Raw genomic sequence first — 19,277 nt, 5'->3', positions numbered from 1 at the left:
ACCTACCTCCCTACCCGCAAGCCCCTAAGCCCAGGATATAAACAAAGGGGTGGACTCCGGGCCCGGCGCGCGGGGGCCGGGCGCTCTCCATGCAGCACGCGTCCAGGAGGCAGCTGGAGCGCGGAGGCCGGCACGCGGGGACACCTTAAGTCTCAGGCTGCCGCCTTTAAAGGCAGCGCGGGCCTCGGCTCTTTGTGCGGCGCGGCGCGGCGGGCTGGCCGCGGCCGGGCGGAGGCAGCGCGGCGCCGCCACCGGCTGGGCCATGCCCGCCCGCTCTCCCGGCGGCGGCGGCGGGAACGGCAGGGAGGGCGCGAGGCGCGCACGGCCAACCGGCCGCGGCGGGGCGGGCGCGAGCGCGGCGGGACCCCGGCCCACGGGGCCGGCTCGGCCCGGGCGCCCAGGGTCAGGCGGCGCCCGCGGGCCGGAGGGCGCGCGCGTGGGGGCGGGGAGGGCCCCGGAGACGCCGCGCGCCGCGCCCGGAGACCGGGCTGGGTTCTCCCCGCCGCGCGCGCGGGCCGCCGCCGCCGCACAAAAATGTCGGCGGGCGAAAAAATTAACCCTTGCGTCGCCGCCGCCGCCCTCCCCCTCCACTCCTCCCCCGCCCTTTCCTCCCTCCCTCCTTCCCCGGCTCCGCGCGGCGGCGGCGGCGGCGGCGGCGCGGGCGGTGCTTCTTTTTTAAAGCGGCCCCACCAAGCCCTGGCTCTGCCCCTCTCCAGGCAGCGCTGGAGAGCGCCGGCCGTGCACGGCTCCCGGCGGGCCCGGGCGGCCCGGAGGGGGATCTGCACGGCCGCCATGGGCCTGCGGACGAATATTCCCCTTTAAGCCTGGCGTCGCGCCCCCCCCCTCCCCAAGCCAGGCGCTTACCGGTTCGCTTTGCGCCCTCCTCCTCCTCCCGAAAACGGGACTCCGGCGCTCCCACAATGCACCGGGCGCGGCCGGGCTCCCTTAAGCGTCGCCTGAATAAAAATGCCGCTCCCGGCGGCGGCGGCGCGGAGGGCGGGAGGGCCCGGGCCGCGCCTGGGCACCGCGGGGGCTCGGCCTGGCTCGGCGGGCCCCTGCCGGGAACCGGGCCGCCGCGCTCCGCCGTGCGCCGCGCGCGAGGGGCCTTTAAGGGCCGGCTACCGCCCTTTAAGAGGCGGCGGGCCGCGGCCGGAGCGGCTCGGTGGCTGCGTGCGGCCCGGGAAGGGGGCGGGGGCGATGTGCAGGCCCGAGCGCGGCAATGATTGGTCTCGGGGGAGGGGTGGGGGGTTGCAAACCCGAGGAGCGGTGGCATCCGTTGCATGATGCAAAAAGGATTGATTTCAAAAGTTGCGAGTTGCATTGGCAGCTGCCTTTGGCGCCCGGGCCACCACCTACTTTTCCTCGACCCGCCGGAAGGGCCGGGAATGTTTTCCAAAACCTGGCCGGGCTCCACCAAGCTACACCCCTGCGGGACGCTGTACCTGCTCCCCGAGCGCCGCGGTCGTTTCGTGCTGGGAGACAATGACCGTGGAAACACTTTGAAAAAGAGTAGGAGCAGAGGAAAAGCCGCCTCTGCCGCGAGAAAAGATTTTTAGAACATAAACGGCGCGTGTGATTAGTAATGACTTCTGTCGTCTCTCCTTTCTATTGTTTAGCCTGGGCTCGGGAGCTAACGTGAGCCTTAGTGGATGTGCCGCCGTCCCGCAAAGTTGCTTGAATGTTAACGTGCTTGGTAGGGAGTCCGAGCTCAAGGTTCCTCGGTTACATTGTTTGCTCTTCACATGTCCAAGTAAACATGGCAGCCTAATACTGTGTGTGTTTGAATTAACACTGATAGAAGAGCTTCCGCATGTGAAAGTGCTTTCTTCAGGTTTTCGACTCTTTAGTGCATTGCTGATTAAAATAAAGCAAAAACGCTTTCCCAATACTACGCCTTTTAGGGCTTCCCTCAAAACCAAGGAGTGTGGAGGAACGCCGACCAAACTTTTCTAGGGTGGTTCAGCATTTTCTAAATGGATTTGGGGGGGCAGGAATGTTTTTGGTCACCGAAAGAGGCTTTAGGTTGTGTGTCAGGTTTGCAGGCTATGCAGATGCCCTTTTCATTCTTAAAATTTCTGCTTGAGGATTTCTTAGGGTCTTACTCTCGGTGAGAATACAGAAGTGATGTAACCTAGCAGACCGCCTGATGCAGGCTTTTCCGCTGTGTTTTTTTTTTTTTTCTCGGTACCTCTACAGTAAGTTAGGAAAGCACAGAGTAGCCTGGATTCTCTGATGTGAGTTGTTGGACTTCTGTAAGAATGGCACAACCCTGTGTTTGGCAAAGCTGGATCTGCCTCTGAATCACCTGGGAAGATGCCTGTATACACAATCCCCAGGCAACCCTCCAAACCTCCCGAATCAGGGAAAGAGGATGCAGTATCTTTCCTCCCATCCTCTCCCTTTTGACATTAATTTTGTGAGTTCTTGTGGGGTTTTGGTTTTGTTTGTGAGGGGGTTTTTTGGCAAGAAAAGTCACAACTTGAAAAGAAAAGATTGGGGGGACTAGAGGCAAGGTGAGTAGGGCCCTACCTGGAGATGATGTGTCATGCTGGGGAGTTTGGTATTTATGCCGTAGTCAGCAGAGTTTGGCAGATTTGTTTTTTACAAGTTGAGCTCGTAAAAAAAGGCTGTACCAGATCTGGGAGGATGCCCTCCCCAGAGGGGAAAACCGGGCCGTATCTCTAATTAGGAGGTAATTGTAATAGTCAAGACTGGAGTTGAGGGGAATCGAAACGAAGCAGCAGGACTGTAGACAAAAGAGTTGAGGGGATTTAATATGGGGTTGGAGGAAGGAGCATAAGATGACCCCCAGATTTCTAGTTTTGGGGGACCGGGTGTGTAGTAATGCTAACTGAAATAGCAACTGTGGGAAGGCAAACAAGTTTAGGGGAGAGTTCAGCTTTGGAAATGTTCAATTTCAGACACCTGCCAGATATTCTAGGCTGAATGCAATTGGTCAAACTAGGGCTTGGCACTTGGGGTGGGGGGTGGGCTCTTGAGTCTGAGATGCAAATGTGGGATCATCAGCATGTAAATGGAGTTTAAAGCCTCGGAAAGAGGTGGGATTAACCAGGAAGAGGAGTTCAGGATGAAAGTGAAGGAGACCTTGGACAGAGCCCGGCGGGGCTTCCTAATGGAATGGCTGGGCGAGCTGGAGGCTGATCCCTGTGGAGTCTGCGGGAGGCCAGCATCCTCAAAACCTACTCCTTCCTCCCCCAGCACCCCCCACCCCGGGTGTGGAGCTCTTAGCAGCTCCACAACAACTGGAGTCAAATTCTTCTGGGCAGAGGCTGTAGACTCTTCACTAAGCTAGGGATGCCTTCATTCCTATGGAGTCCGTCTCCAACCTTGGGGCCCGATAACCTACTGGATCTCTCCACCCCCCTTCTTTGCCCTAAATACATGGCTCTCTGTGCTTCCCCCCAGCCTGCTTTTCTCCCCCCAGCCTTTTCCTGAGTCCTCCCCCGTGGAGCCATCAGAGCCCCATTCCACTGGGAGCCTTCTTCCCTGAGTTTTCAGGTCCTACGGGCTCCCAACTAAAAGATGGTTCTCCTGGATTGCTTTACCTGGTGGACCCTTGTTAAAAAATACACATTTAGCAGCCCTGCCCCCAAAGATTGTAACTAGCTGGCGTAATGGGTTGAATCGGGAGAAAGATTCTTTGTTTGACCAAACTTTAGTCAGGCTCCTGAAACTTCTAGCTAGGCCCATCTACAGCTCCCTTGTAAAATCCCGTTTTAGCAAGATTCCCTCCCCCACCCTCAATAATCTAATTGGGTTCCCCACCCCCCCATCCCCCAGGTGATGTCTGATCATCCCACCCCCACCCCCTGGCCTGCCTTTAGCAAGAATCCTGTTAGGTCGGTTTTGCCAGAAACCCCCCCACCCCTGTTATTTCCTCTTAGTAATTTTCCACCCACGGGTCCTCACCCTGCTCCTTGACTATAAATTCCTCTTGCCCATACTGTTCGGAGTTGAGCCCAATCTCTCCCCCACTGCAAAATTCTCTTGCGATGCGGGGCGCCTGGGTGGCTCAGTCGTTAAGCGTCTGCCTTCAGCTCAGGTCATGATCCCGGGGTCCTGGGATCGAGCCCCGCATTGGGCTCCCTGCTCGGCGGGAAGCCTGCTTCTCCCTCTCCCACTCCCCCTGCTTGTGTTCCCTCTCTCGCTGTGTCTCTCTCTCTCAAATAAATAAATAAAATCTTTTAAAAAAAAATTATTTTGCGATGGTCCTGAATAAAGTTTGCCTTACCATGTTCAACCCATGTCATAAACTGTTTTCTTTAATAATTCTCGTGTCCCCCACTGGAGATGTGTTGAAGTATTAACCCCTGGTACCAGTGAATGTGGCCTTATTTGGAAGGGTCTTTGCAGGTGTGATCAAGTTAAGATGAGGTCATGGTAGATTAGTGTGGGCCTAAATCCAATGACTTATGAGAACAGGGAGATTTGGGGACAGAGACACGTGGGAAAAGGCCATGTGAAGAGTGGGGCAGAGATTGGAGTGAGGCACCTTCAAGCCAAGGAACGCCAAGGATTGCTTCTGGCCCCCAGAAGCGAGGAAGACCCTTCACAAGCCATCAGAGAGAGCACAGCCCTGCCAACACCTTGACTTCAGACTTCTGGTCTCCAGAACTGAGAGAGAATACATTTCTTTGTTCTGCATTAAGCCACCCAGTGTTGTGGTATTTGTCACGCAGCCCCAGGAAACTAATAGAGCTGATTGGGGGTATATGTCTGGGGGGAAGGAGTACTAAGAATCCATGCTTTTAATGGGCTCCCCTGCTGATGCTGGGGGGGCGGTGGGGGGGGGGGACACTACTCTAAAGAATTCTGCTTTCTCAGACACTCAAGAGGGACAGGAGATTGCCTGTTCTGCCTCCCACATTCTATGAGCTCCAAAGCAGTCTTGGTGACATGACTTGCCTCCTGTGCTAACTTTCTCACTTCGGGAGATAGTTTTTACTATCCAGCATTACCACCACCTGTTGCCAGGATAGTCACTCCCCTACATTCCTTGTGTTGTGCCCGTTCAAAAGTGGCCCCTGATTTGTCATCACGGGGGGTAGGAGGACTCTCTGGTCATGACTAAGACCTGGTAGGTGATGGACACCCCAAATCGAATGACTTTTACCTTCACTTCAGCTACCCATTCTCATGTCTGCACTATAAACTATTTCTTCTCTGGGAATATTAAACATCAGCATCTTATCTCTGGTCCTATAATCCTCTCATTTCTTTATACCCGGCCACCTGCACTTCCCCCATATGAGAGTCACGGGTCTCTCAAGATGGTCCCTTTTCCTTCCATCCAGCCTGGAGCCTTCACTACGCTCCACAGTCTTGTCTCCTACACTGTCCTTTGACCACATCTACCCTCAGACATTCAGCCTTACATCCCTTCCCTCCACCATCTTCCCTACCACTTTACCAGGCAGAGAAAACTCAGAGCTTAGAGATTGTGCTATGACAGATACATGATATCCAGTGCCCACTGGGCTTTCCCAACAGCTCAGAAATCCTTAAGTATCCTCTTCCAAATGTTCATGATTGTCCCCAAAGTCTGTACCACAATGTACTGCCCTCAGGAGCAGATGCAGCTCAAGGAGAAAACGGATGCCCTCAGAGGAAACCCTCCAGTTTTCCCACTCTGTCCCCACTCCACCCTTCTGACCATCAGTGTCTCAGGGGGAGAACCATCTCTGTCTGTCTGAGTCTGGCCCCTCCCTGGGCACCAGCTCTCCCCCTCTAACAATAGCTAACTTAGGTTGAGGACTTACTATACACCCTACTGTATAGACTCTTTTATGAACGTTGACTCGTAGAATTCTCCCAACAGCCTCGTGAGCTAGGTACTGTGATATATTTTGCTTTCATGGTAGAGGAAACTAGGGCTCAGACTGATTGAGTAACTTGCCCAAGATCACCGTCTTCCTTAAGGTTCCTCTGAGGCAGATCTCGAGATGAGGATTTAGAGGAAGGGAGCTTATTTGGAGGTGATCTCAGGAAGCACAAGGCAAGAAGTGGGTAACACGAGTCAGGGAAGGAAGAAAGTCCAAAAGAATATAAGTGAGTGGGTCACCACTGTGGGCTCAAACCTGTTGGCAGCTATCTGGGAAACTGTAAGCCCCTTTGAGAGGCAGACTAATGCCCCTGACCCCAAAGATGTCTGTGTCCCAATCCCCGGGATGTGTGAATGTGTTATGTTACAGGGTAAAGAGGAATTCAGGTTGCAGATGGAACTAAGTTTGATCTTAAGGAGGTTATCCTGGATTACCTGGGTGGGCACAGTGTAATTACAGTGTCCTTAACGTGGAAGAACCAAAAGAGAGACCCAGAGACATGGCAGCGTGACAAGGATTCAGCCCAGTGTTGTCAGCTATGATGGAGGAAGGGGCCACAAATCAGAGGAAACAGGAGCCTCTGGAAGCTGGAAAAGGCAAGGAAACAGAGTCTCCTCTAGAGCCTCCAGAAAGGACTGCCCCCTGCAGATACTTTGATCTTCACCTGTGATGTCCCCATCCAACTTCTGCCCCACAGAACTGCCCGATCACAAATGCGCCTGTGTTCGCAGAGTTAGTGGTCATGTGTCACCGCAGCAATAGAAAACAAATACGCCCTCTTGGAATCACAGCCCTGGCAGACAGGGAGGCTGAGACATTTCTCCAGTGAGTCCCCTGGGCCTCCCTCCCCCTGGGCAGGAGCCTCAGAGCTTCCTCCTGGAGGAAGGAGCCCTGCTGTCCGGGGCAGGCAGGTGACCGAGGGGAGCATGCTGTCTGTGGGCTGGACACTGTCCTTGAAATTCGGGTGAACTCTGAGGTGAGCCGGGCATCGATGGCATCTCCAACTTCTGCCACAGTGCCCCGTGATAAGCGGTCAAACCAGGACTCACACTGGGGCTAAGTCTGGAGTCCATGTGCCTGGTCCTGAGGGCCTCCCTGCAGCATTCGAGGCCACGAAGCACATTCCTCTCCTCCTCTTCTTGAAATTCTCAGCAGGTTCATGTTAGCTCTTCCCTCATTCTCCTCCTAACCTCTTTGGCTGCTTCATCTTTTTTTTTTTTTTTTTAAGATTAGCCATCAGGGATATTCAAATCAAAACCACATAGAAATACCACCTTACACCAGTTAGAATGGCAAAAATTGACAAGGCAAGAAACAACAAATGTTGGAGAGGTTGTGGAGAAAGGGGAACCCTCTTACACTGTTGGTGGGAATGCAAGTTGGTACAGCCACTTTGGAAAACAGTGTGGAGGTGCCTCGAAAAATTAAAAATAGAGCTACCCTATGACCCAGCAATTGCACTGCTGGGTATTTACCCCAAAGATACAGATGTAGTGAAAAGAAGGGCCATATGCACCCCAATGTTCATAGCAGCAATGTCCGCAATAACCAAAACGTGGAAAGAGCCGAGATGCCCTTCAGCGGACGAATGGATAAAGAAGATGTGGTCCATATATACAATGGAATATTACTCAGCCATCAGGAAGGGTGAATACCCAACTTTTACATCAACGTGGATGGGACTGGAGGAGATTATGCTAAGTGAAATAAGCCAAGCTGAGAAAGTCAATTATCATATGGTCTCACTTATTTGTGGAACATAAGGAATAGCATGGAGGACATGAGGAGAAGGAAGGGAAAAATGAAGGGGGGGAAATCGGAGGGTGAGACGAACCATGAGAGACTATGGACTCCGAGAAGCAAACTGAGGGTTTTAGAGGGGAGGGGAGTGGGGGGATGGGTTAGCCCGCTGATGGGTGTTAAGGAGGGCACATACTGCATGGAGCACTGGGTATTATACGAAAACAATGAATTGTGGAACACTACATCAAAAACTAATGATGTATTGTGTGGTGACTAACAACATAACATAACATAACAAAACAAAACAAAACAAAATTAAAAGATTTTTTATTTAGGGCACCTGGATTGCTCAGTTGGTTAAGCATCTGCCTTCAGCTCAGGTCATGATCCCAGGATCCTGGGATTGAGTCCCGCATTGGGCTCCTTGCTCAATGGGGAGTCTGCTTCTCCCTCTACCCTTCCCCCTTGCTCATGATCTCTCTCTCTTTCAAATAAATAAATAAAATCTTTAAAACAAACAAAAAAAAGTTTTTATTTATTTAAGTGATCTCTACACCCGGTGAAGGGTTTGATCCCAGGACTCTGGGATCATGACTTGAGCCAAAGGCAGAGGCTTAACCGACTGAGCCACCCAGATGCTCCTTGCATGTACTTCTGACTGAGCTAGATATTTTCATTATTCTTTTTTGATGCCTCTCACCGTCCTTCCCTCCCATTCACACCCCACGCTGATGTTTGTCAGGGTTGTCCTGAGGTCCTCTTGCTCTTTTGTTGCACATGGCTCCTAAGCCGTGTCATCAATACAGGGGCCATGCTTCGTGGTGGAATATTGAGCACTTGGCATCTCTGGGGTGAGATGTCCTCTCAGTGTAAAAAAAAAAAAAAACGCAATGGAGCTTGAAGACTTAAAACGAGAAAAAATGTAAACTATCTCAATAGTTTTTATATTGATCCATTTTGAAATATAATGATTCGGATAGTTGGATTCTATAAAATAGATTATTCATTTCATATGTTGCTTTTTACATGTTTTAATGTGGCCACTTGACCACTGAAAAGGGCATGGTGTGCTGACAGCATATTTCTGCTGGACGGCGCTGCTCTGAAACCTGCTCCAGACACAGGCATTCACGTGCATCCACCAGCAGCCCTCAGCACCTCACATTCAAAAGATGTGAGGACCGAAGGAATCATTTCCTTCCAACCCTGACCCCCCCACCCCTGCACCCTGCCATCGACTCTCCCCCTTATTGACTATCCTGGTGAATGGACAGTTATCCATGGTGTTGTACATGCTGGGACCTCAGCAGCTCTCCCCAGTCCCCCTTTTCCTTTTCCAATCTTCACTATCATCCAGCTCTTCTACCTCCTCAGTACTGTGGGTATCCAGCCCTTCTCTCCCCTCCCCTCCCATTTGATTCATTTTCTCATCTCTCACCTTGACGATTGTGAAAGTATGCTAATTTATGGTCTTTTTGTTAATAATGTTCATTGATTCCATTCAGTCCAAAGGAATTAATGCTGCCGGAAGGATATCTATCAAAGGCAAACCTGATCGTGTTCTTTTCCCTGCCTAAAACCTTCAGGTGGTTTGCACTGCCTCTGGCTGTTTCTCCAAGTACAGTGCTCATTCATGGGTGTGCGTGGATGATTTTAGGTGGTAGATGCAAGAACATTTTTATTTTGATAGTTATGTATTTGTCTTAACACGCATTGGAAAGATAGAACTAACAAATAAAACCTGTGATTTCGGGGACATTAGTCTTTAGGACAAAAAAAAAGAGTCAAGAAAATTTTAAATTGTTTAAATTGCTATTTATTTTAAATAAATATTTAAAATAAATAAATATTTTAAATATTTAAATGAATACTTTGCCACATTTATTTAAATATTTAATATTATTAAATTAAATAAATTAAATTGATTAAATATTTAAGTAAATACATAAAATATTTAAAATAAATAAATATTTTAAAATATTACTTTAAATTTTATTTATTTATTTATTTATTTTAGAGAGAGAGAGAGAGGATCTCCAGTAGACTCCATGCTGAGCGCATTGCCCAACGCAGGGTTCGATCTCACAACCCTGAGATCATGACCTGAGCCAAAACCAAGAGTCAGGTGCTCAACCAACTGAGCCACCCAGGCGCCCCTTTATTTATTTATTTATTTATTTATTTATTTATTTATTTGAGAGCATGGGGAGGAGGGGCAGAGGGAGAGAGACTCTCAAGTAGACGCTGCTCTGAGCACAGAGCCCCACATGGGCCTCGCTCAATCCCAGGACCCTGAGATCATGACCCCAGGCGAAATCCCATTCAACCAACTGTACCACCTAGGCGCCCCGGGTCAAGAAAATTTTAAAGAAACAGTGGCCCCCGTTAAAGTAATAACATTGTTCAAGTGAATTTCAGATACGTTTCAGACTCTTTAGTATGGTTTAAAAAAAACCAAAACCTGTAATCCAGCTTCTACTTTTTCTCCCTAATCTGGTCTCCAGAGCTTTCTTCCCATTCATCAGCTATACAGCCAGACTGAGTGGGTGCAGATCTCCAGGCTCACCGCCTCTTTTTCTCCGCTTAGCGTCTCAGCAAGCACTATTCCTTTGCTCATACCTACCGTGTCCCCCCTTCTGGCCAATGAGAACTAAACCTGTAAGATCCTGCCCCAAGAGGCTCCTCTCGAGAGTTCTCTGGCAACTCCACGGGCAGAGACTACACCATCTGCGGTAGGCAGAACCGTGGCCCCCAGAGTTGGCCACATCCTGTCACCTGTGAATATGTTACTGTATGTGGCAAAAATGACTTTGCAGATATAATTTAGTTAAGGATTTTTTGATGAGGAGATTATCCTGGATTTTCTGGATGGACCAATGCAACCACCAGGAGCAGAGTGATCGGGAGCCACAAGCCAAGGAATGTGGTCGTCGGCTTCTAGAAGCTGCAAAAGGCAAGGAAATTGATTCTTCCCTAGAGCCGCCAGAAGGAACACAGCCCTGCCACCCCATTCTGGTCCTCATCTTGGAACCAATCCTGATGATTTGCAATTGTGCCATATACCTAATCTCCCTTCTCTCTCCCAAACCCCTGAGTTCCTTGTAGAGACTGTCTCGAGTATCTTTGCCTCCCAGAGCCTAGCGCATTCCCTCACATCGGTAGGAACAGCAGGAGAGTGGTACTCTGGAACTGGGGGGACAAAGACTTTTAAGAAGGTGGGAGGAGCCGACATTGTCACGTGCTAGAGAAAATCGAGGTAAGGTCAGAATTGAAAATAGATCATTGGGTTTAAGAGGTCCCTGGTGGCCTTGGGGGGAGGTACTTATGTGCAGGGGCTAGGGTGGAAGGCAGGGTGTAGTGTGCTGGGAGACCGTGAGTGTAGATGCCTCTTTTAAGAAGAATGCCGCAGGGGGCAACTGGGTGGCTCAGTTGGTTAAGTGTCTGCCTTCTGCTCAGGTCATGATCCCAGGGTCGAGTCCACATCAGGCTCCCTGCTCCGTGGGGAGCCTGCTTCTCCTTCTCCCTCTGCCCCTCCCCCTGCTCACATGCGCACATGCACACGCGCGCTCTCTCTCAAATAGATAAATAAAATCTTTTAAAACAGAACAAACAAAAAACCCCACAATTGCTCGCTGTATGCTGGCCCTCTTCTTGGAGCTTTACATATATTAATTCAGTCAGTCACCGTAACAACCCTATGAAGTAGGTACCATCATTATTTCCATTTTAGAGATGAGGAAATCAAGGCACAGAGAAGATAAGTAACTTGCCCAAGGTCACAAAGGCAGAAAGTAGAGAACTTGGATTTGAACTCAGGCCCTCTGTCCCCAAGTCCACAATCATGGATGGAGGCACTCAGTAAGCAGTTGTCAAGTGAATGAGGAATGGCGCTAGCTTCTTGCTCTTCCCGGTAAATAGCAGGATGAGTCTGCTCTCCTGCATCTCTCTTCCTCGTCCCTCCCAAGGGGCACCCTCAGCATTGTCCTCTCATAGATGAGGCTTTGGTGAAAGGTCCAGCTGTCTACTGGACCAGGGTTGAGGCTGCAGAGATGCCCGAGATCTTATCCTTTAACCTCCATCTGGAGGCAGGACCCCCCAAACTCGGTTCCATTAGCATGACACCTTCCCAGACACCCCCCTCTTCCCTCTCCCTACATCTTGGCTGAGGCCAGAACGAGGATTCACCAGGCCAGCCCTTGCTTCCCAGCAGGTTGCCGGAATAGTCTTTCCACATCGCCCCCTGTGGGCTTGGCTTCACCGCCTAGAATTGTCTGATAGCAGGGCTTAGCAACTTGAAAGCAAGTGTCCAAACCCTACTGAAGGTAGGTTTCTGTGGGGGAGACAGAAATTCAGATGCAGAACCAGGAGGGCCGGAGAACGGAGGAAGGCAAGATGGGGACTTAACAGGTCAGGCAGGAAAGCAACATGGAATCACTTGTTGTGGATACGCTTGCAGGCAGCGTTGTCCTGGCAGGTGAATTCTGGAAAGGAACAAGTCCCCTAAGACAAATTTTAGGCTGCATCTTGATCTTTGGGAGGGGAGGTCCCCTCTGTTTTCTCCTAGGCCCCTGTTGAGGCTTATTTGTATAACTGCACATTTTTCCAGATCAATTCTCCCAAGGGCTTAGGTCCTGGATCCTTGTCTGGATAAGAGAAATTGGCTCTGTTTCTTCATGCTATAAATTTTCCAAGGGATCCAAATCCTAATAAAAATGGAAATAGCTGAAAGACCAATAAAATATGTTTTCTTGCACAACATAAATATGTGTTCTCCCTACATCTAAATATCTTTTCTCTCATTCCGTCTTTCTTGCCTTAAAAAGTCAGGTTAACAGTGAGTCTTATCTTTGAGCAACTACTGGTTTGCAGGTTTGACCCTAAGAATAGGTCAAAATCCCAATCAATGAAAGGATTGCTGCAATACCAAGTGCTAGGTGGAGGTCTCAGAATTTTATTTTTGCGTTTGGAGGGGAATCTATGAACCTTCTGAAATTATGTGCAAAATTGTGTCTACTTGTGCATTTCTGGGAAGAGCGTTCCTAGCTTTCACCAGCTCCTCAGAGGGGTCTCTGACCCCAAAACTGAGTAATATGGTGGCAAGTGCTATGGGAGAATAGAATTTGAATTTGGAGGAGAAAGTTGAAATATAGGGAGTACACTATTTTTCCATTAATTCATTAATGCTACGGTAATTTCAGTAATCATCATTCACTTTCATCAGTGGTCTTTTACAATCTGCAGTAAAAACCATAGGTTTTTTGGCAAGACATAAAAGGTCACGAGAAATTTAAGTCATGGCATTGGCACTTCTGTGTTTGGTTTCAGAAACAGTGACTTGATTATTTCTAAATGAAGGACACTTTAAATAGAGTCAATCCCAGTTAAGAAATCCCCCCCCACACAAAGCCTCCCCCAGGGTCTCCTGAGTGACACCCCCCTCCCCACCGAGCTGGGGGCTCCCTCTGAGACCTCCTCCCCACGACGCCCTCCCCCGCATTGTGCGTGGCTCTGTGGTTGGGCTCAGGAAGGCTCATTGAACCATCTGAGGTGGCAGATTGGTGGCAGGATGAAGGATTCTGACTCTGTGTACGCACTAACACAAGGGGACATCTATCTGATGAAGATGGACAGAAACACGATCCCCAGTGTGGTCGGTCAGGGGGGTGCTCGCCACTCAAATGCAATTAACAATGAGGCAGTTTCCAAAATTCTGGCTCTGCACCTCCCAAAATGTAGCCACATTCCGTAAGATCCCACCATGCCATGGTATTTTCCCCAGCAAATCCTGTTTCTCTTGAGCCCAAAGGTGATTACTTTGGTACTGTAAAGTGAAGATGTCATTGTTTGCATCCAGAGAGTATCTAATGCTACAAAATTATTAAGTTTTCCCTTTGTCTTTCCCATGCATGAAAGATAACGTTGGGGGGGGCGGTTATTTTCTTTTATTGCATGTTCCATCCCTCTCCCTTCCTGTCTCCGCCGATTAAAATGAGTCAAGTTTTGCATCTAATGTCCAAAAATGCACAGACCACCCCCCCCTAAATCCGGAGACCCTGATAGCCACCGCCTCTTGATTATTTACCCAGTTCTTCACTCAAACATTCAATTCTCTTCAATTCTCTCTTTTAAGAAAAGCTGCTCTGGGGGCACCTGGCCAGCTCAGTTGGTGGAGCGTGCGACTCTTGATCTCAGGGTTTTGAGTTCGAGCCCCATGTTGGGTGTAGAGATTACTTAAGGAGAAAAAAAACCGCTGCTCCTGCCTTCTTATCAGGTAGCCTATCCCAACCATTTCTGTCACCCCCAGCCTCCTGTACTGCAGGGATTCTGCAGCGTAGGAAGAGAAGAGTCTTGATGACCTGGGTTTGGGCACATCTCTTCCCATTTTTCTGCATCACAGGTAACTGGCTCTCTTCTGTCCTCCACTCATGGTTATACTGTAATGAATGGTGGTTGTTAGAAGCCAGATTTTCCTGCGTATTTGGCGGGGACAGGAGAGGAGGGGAGAGAGGTAGAAGAGTTAAGTGGAGAAGCTACGTGTATGTGGATGCACGTCTCAGGCTTCCTGTCTATCTCCTGTTCTCAGAATTGGTTGAATTAAAATTGGCCCCAGAGCTAAGTCCTAAGTTAACTAGAAGTCACTGTTCGCCAAGCAAAGGAGCAAGCTATTCATTCCCAGTCTTTATTCCCAACGCTCAATCCATGACAGACTTTACCCTTTCCCCCGCCACATGCACCATCTTCCTTAATTATCTGCTCTGGCCAGAGGTCACTTGGGGAAAATACTTACAAATCGAGTTCCTCCTACCCAACGGTGACTGTCCTTACCTGGCACTCTGTGTTGGCGCTGTGCTGGGCCTACGCTCAGGAGTGGACATGGCCTTGGGGCCTCCAGACTCGAAATTAGACAGACATGATAAATAAAGGCAGGGTCGAAAGTTGTTTTTATTTGAACTCCCTTCAGAGTACCCACATCTGGAACACAGGGTCCACGTCTGGTTTTGGCCGTTGTTCAGGTTTGGCCCTCAGCTCGAATTTCTCTGCACAGAGCCAATCCTCTGTCCTTCGAGGCATTCCATTTTGATGCTTGGCAAGCGGATGTAGCACATGAGTGGTTGTACTGGATGCGCACTGAGAAACTTTTTGGCCTGGGGACTCTGTGATTCATTTGAGGGGGAGGCACACCCCTGATGGTTTGCTGGTGGTGATTTTCTCTGCTCAGTCTGGCTTCCAGGTGAGCCTACTTCTCTGAATATCACTCAAATCCATTCACTTTCATCCTTCTCCCCTGATTCTTCGTAAATTCATGTTACACTTGCCTGAACAACTTGCAGTGGTCTCTGGCTAGGGACTGGATCTTTGTTACCTTCCAAGGTTCACCCTCCGGTACTGGTAGTGGGGAGTGGGGCCTTTGGGAGGGCCTCAGTGTGGCTGAGATGAGGTCATGAGGGTGGGGCCCCATGATGGGATTAGTGCCCTCTTACTCTGCCCTGCGAAGACACAGCAAATGTCGACACTTGACAAGTGACATCTACAAGTGGGAAAGGGCGGCTTCACCAGACACGAATCGGGTGGCATCTTAATGTTGGACTTCCCAGCCTCCAGAACCGAGAGCGAATGTTCGCTGTTTCAGCCCCCTATCTGTGGTGTTTTGTGAGAGCTGCACGAGCTAAGTCTCTAACTGCTTCCATGCTCTTGTCCCAACCCTCTAACACATCTCCCCACTTTCATCTGGAAGCACAGCACAGGGAATGCCTGAAAACCTAGAGCCCCATTGTTTCTCACTCAATGTCAAGATGCTGAGACTCCACTCAGCTGCTGAAGGAAGCCCTGCCTTGTGTAGCGAGTGCCTCCCTCTCTGAAATTCCTGGAGATGTCCCAGGTGCTTGTATGTCCCACAAAGCAAGCCCAGTTCCTATGGCTCATCACACAGTGCCAGATACTCTTGTCCTCGCTCTTCAAATGTGGAAGGTGACTACCAGAGGCCTGCAGAAGTCAAGAGCGTAGAGGCCAGTGTGTCTTCCATTGCTTGAGCTTTGACCTAAAAAATTAAAAATGACAAAAATTGTGAGCGGGAGTGGTATAACTGAAATGTATGTATTTCACAAATTAATGGTTTTCACATCCATACATAAAAATCAGTGCATTATAATTGTGCAAGTTGCAAGTTAATTATAAGGTTTATTGGGGCACCTGGGTGGCTCAGTGAATGGGTGTCTGCCTTCGGCTCAGGTCATGATCCCAGGGTCCTAGGATCGAGCCCCACATCGGGCTCCCTGCTCAGCAGGGGATTCTGTTTTCTCACTCCCACTCCCCCTGCTTGTGTTCCCTCTCTCGCTGTGTCACTCTCTGTCAAATAAATAAATAAAATCTTTAAATTAAAAAGAAATTATAAGGTTTATTGAGGAAAAGTAAATCTTTACACTTATAAAAGGAAGTATCAGTGTTTATGTCCTCTGAGCAAGAAGGATTTCTTTCCTTTTTTTTTTTTAATTTTATTTCTAAGTAATCTCTATACCCAGTGTGGGACTCGAACTCACAAGTCAGAGATCAAGAGTTGCATGCCCTACCGACTGAGCCAGCCAGACACCCCGAGAAGGATTTCTTAAACAAGACAAAAAGCACATATCAGAAAGAAAAATATCGGTAAGTTTGGCTATATTAATACTTAAAACTTCTGTATAATAAAAAAATTCTTAAACCAAATTAAAGGACTAGGAGTAGACATTTGTAACTTGTAATCAACAAAGGAACACTTTCTAGAATATGTAAAGAGCTCATACAAATCAATAAGGAAAGAAAATCCAATGGAAAAGAAATGATAAAAATCTGAATGGGGAATTCACAGAAGAGGAAGTCAGAGTTGCTAATACATGAGAAGACATTCAATTTCCTCAGTAATCAGCAGAATGCAAATTAAAACAAGGAGCATTTTATGGCCACTAGATTAGCAAAAATTAGCATGACCACATGTGGTCAGGAATGTGGGGGCATTGGGGCTGCTGATGCTGATGGCAGGAACAGAAATTAGTAAAGCCATTTTGGAGAGCAATTGCACGCTCTACTGTAGTAAAGTTGAAAGGTGCATATATCTTCGGACTCATTAATTCCTCCAGTAGGTGGGTGAATGCACAAAGAGACGTACACAAGGGTATTTGTAAGAGCCAAAAATTGGAAATAATTTAAATTTCCATCAAAAAGGGGGGTGCCTGGTGGCCCAGTCAAGTGAGCATCGGCAGACTCTTGGTTTCGGCTCTACACTTACCATTTCCCTCCTAGAGATGTTCTTGGACAATAGTTTGCAAAGGCTGGTCTCGCCTGGGGAGTTATTGGAAATGCAAATTTGGGGGCCGCCCCCAGACCTGTTAACTCGGGTGCTTCCAGGTTGGGGCCCAGCAGTCTGTGTTGTGATGAGCCCTCCCCGTGATTGTGGTGCTGGGGCAAACTTGGGGAACCCTTGCTGCTCTTCTGTAATGAAGAGATTGCTGCCTGCTTTCAACGCCCTATCTGAGGCGGGGAAGTGTCCATCCAGAAATTTCCCAGAAGTGCTGCAGCTCCCATGGAAAAGTGGAATATTGCTACATACCTGGGTACGGCGCGGGGGTCTGTGCTCCACAGCCCACAGACACTCCCCCCACCCCTAGCCCTCACTCCCAGCCCCTGTTTGGTCAAAATATCCCTCTCTCCTCCTTAGCTTGGCTTTTAAGTCCCTCAGGAACCTGACCCCATCTGCCCTTGTCTCTCGCCTGAAAGCACCTTAGGCTCTGGAAAACAGCAGTACTTGCTCATAGAAGATACTCGCGCTTTCCTGTCTCTGAGGCTTGTATTTTATTTTATTTTATTTGTATTTCTTCCGTCTGGAAGAATTTCCGTTATGACAACTCCATCCCCATCCCCCACCCCATCCCCACAGACATAGCTTATCATTTCAGATCAGTCTCAAATGCCTTTTCCTCCTTCTCTAGCTGGAGGCAATTGCTTCTTCCTTTGTGTTCGCCTTGTAGAGGGTTTTATCAGCCTCTGTAACCTGCCATTTATCTCTTACATTCCATCTGATATTCCAGTTTATGCATATGTCTTATTAGGTCATAAAGCCTTTTATTCAAACATCTTAGTCAAGTTGAAGCCTTTAATAATGCTGAGCATATTTTCAAATTCAAGTGATACAAATACGTGTATTATTAAAAAATACCTAAAACATGCTCTGTCCTCAAATTTCTGGAGGTCTAGAGGGCGACAGAGACACCTATAAGCAAGGCAGCAGAGCTAAGAACAGGGCGGTGGTTGCCGGCAGGACAGACAGACTGAGTCAGCTTGGGAAGAGGTGCAGGGGTGGAGGTGGGCAGAGATTGGGGAGAAGATAATACTGGATGCTGTCAATAAGGAGATGCTGAGACCAGGCACAGACCTCCTCCCCTATTTTGGGGGTTTGGGTGTCGGGCAGAAAGGTATATGGGGCAAAGAAGAGAAGTAAGTTCAGTTTCACAGAAGCCAGGGTGAGAGTATGGAGCTATAAACAGAGCGAAGGACAGGGCGTTGTGTTTTTTGTTTTGTTTTGTTTTGTTTTAAGCACAGAGATGCCATAGCAAAAGGACATCATTACTGCAAGACTTACTGTGGGAAGTACATAATCCCCAGTACAAAGATAATGTCTGTGCCTTGCACAGTTTCCCCGGAAACTGAAGGCACCTCTTAGAATTTAAGGCGTGGTTGCTGTTTGAACTTCTTCATTTGCATGATTTAGAATGGTGTTTTTCAATCTGGGGACTGCAGATATATTTAAAAGAGATTTCCGCCCCCCCTTTAGAAAGAATCTATTACCGAAGCACTGAATTAACAGTTTTCCTACCTGTGGGTCTTGTGCAGTGTCTCATTGTGGCCAGTAGGAGGCAGCACAACCTAATGTTCTGTGTCAGGATCCTCCTTGCCGGAGTCAGCTCTGGCCCTGGAAAGGAGGAACTGCCCACCAGTTCTGTGCTTGTATTCTTTTCTCTATATCCTGGGAAAGGTAGGAATTAACTAATAGCCAGACATCTTCAAACATTCAGTGATGTGGGGGTGCTGTGCCTTGTTCTCATTTCTGCAAATGGAAACTGGCATGTAATTCACAGTAGACATATAAAATGTAAAGTTCCAGGAAGATGCCTGGTGGATCTCCGGTGTGCAGATGTAACTGAACTAAAATAAACACCTCACCAAACTTCCACCTACAGGTATGAAAAAGTGGAAAAGCATGGAGAATAAACATATAGCTATAATAAGATGTTATGTGAAAAATGGTCATGTGCTCGTGTATGTGTTTGTGGACTCCCTGCCTGCTACATTCTCTTACAGATTCATAATGCGCTTTAGTGTACGGGAAGCTCAGAGTAGCTCTGTCCCACAGAAATAGAATATGAGCCGCAGGTGCAGTTTTAAATTTTCTAGCAAGCCACATTAAAAAAGTTAAAAGTGGGGGAGGGGGGCGCCTGGATGGCTCAGTCGGTTGAACGTCCAACTCTTGATTTCCGTTCACGTCATGATCTCGGGGTTGTGGGATCGAGCTCTGCATCTGGCTCCATGCTCAGCACGGAGTCGGCTTGAGATTCTCCCTCTCCCCGTCTCTGCCCCTCTCCCAGCACCCCCATCCCCGCTCCTGATCTCACTAAATAAATAAATAAATCTTTAAAAAAGTAAAACATAAAAAAGTAAAAA

The 19,277-nt window shown here is 48.8% G+C and overlaps 1 protein-coding gene and 1 long non-coding RNA gene across 5 annotated transcripts in view; one reads left to right on the top strand and one right to left on the bottom strand.

Moving 5' to 3' along the window:
- Positions 1 to 1,173, bottom strand: part of SEPHS1 (selenophosphate synthetase 1) — a 30,971-nt gene extending 29,798 nt beyond the window's left edge. The window contains exon 1 of one of the 4 annotated variants that reach the window (XM_064592059.1): positions 865 to 1,173. The gene's annotated coding sequence lies outside the window, so the exon portion shown is untranslated. Of the gene's footprint in view, positions 1 to 6; positions 307 to 864 lie in introns of those variants that run through there. The other 3 variants (XM_064592058.1, XM_064592055.1, XM_054507359.2) reach the window with 3 other exon arrangements.
- Positions 1 to 19,277, top strand: part of LOC123841923 (uncharacterized) — a 74,973-nt gene that overhangs the window by 89 nt on the left and 55,607 nt on the right. The gene's annotated exons all lie outside the window — the stretch shown is intronic.

This window comes from Mirounga angustirostris, unplaced genomic scaffold (assembly GCF_029215605.1).
Source record: "Mirounga angustirostris isolate CCGP_5_RB_7025 unplaced genomic scaffold, mMirAng1.0.hap1 SCAF_5, whole genome shotgun sequence".
Lineage (NCBI taxonomy): Eukaryota > Metazoa > Chordata > Mammalia > Carnivora > Phocidae > Mirounga > Mirounga angustirostris.
Note: the sequence above shows the minus strand (reverse complement) of the source record. Positions and strands in the feature narration are given on the sequence as shown.